The sequence below is a fragment of the Temnothorax curvispinosus genome, unplaced genomic scaffold (genome assembly GCF_003070985.1).
Source record: "Temnothorax curvispinosus isolate PA1 unplaced genomic scaffold, ASM307098v1 QBEX01005904.1, whole genome shotgun sequence".
NCBI lineage: Eukaryota > Metazoa > Arthropoda > Insecta > Hymenoptera > Formicidae > Temnothorax > Temnothorax curvispinosus.
In genome coordinates, this window is record NW_020215684.1 from 51571 (window position 1) to 52235 (window position 665).

The window sequence follows — 665 nt, forward strand, 5'->3', positions numbered from 1 at the left end:
CAAAACATATTTGTAATTAAGCCTGGAGCAAGCGCGTAGGAGATATATCATATATCATTCGGCTTCTTTATTTAATATGCGATCGCACTCTATCCACAATGAAAATCCTTGACTTTAATGACCGACGAACTAACTTATAATTTCATGCCCGACGAATACAAAAATAGGATAAAACAAGCTATACAAAAACCGCGTTTAAGAAAATTTTATAAACGTTACTTTGTTAAAATAAAACAGATAACACTCATATAAAACAGTGTTTTTGAGACATTTTTTTTATTATTCCAGGAGAAAAATATAAATTTTTGTAGTTTCTTTTGTTGTTCGCTTATCAAAACTCAATTTTAATCGTTGATTAACTCTGATCGTAGATCTATATAAATCTATTTATGGTCGGTAGAGAGCGAATTGCAAATACTTAACAAAGAGCAGACGCTCTTTCAAACAGATTTTACTAACAATAAATGACGCACGCAATATACGCTAATTCAACCGATAATTCAGTAAATGCCGACGGCGACCGATGCACAGTGCACAGTGCACACTGCACACTCGACCGCCCCGGCATTAATTACGCTCGTAAACTTCATAGCTAGAATGATGCGAAAATAGTGCTTTAAATAATTTATTTCCAATATGCGCTTAGGGGCGATAAATATAAGGGT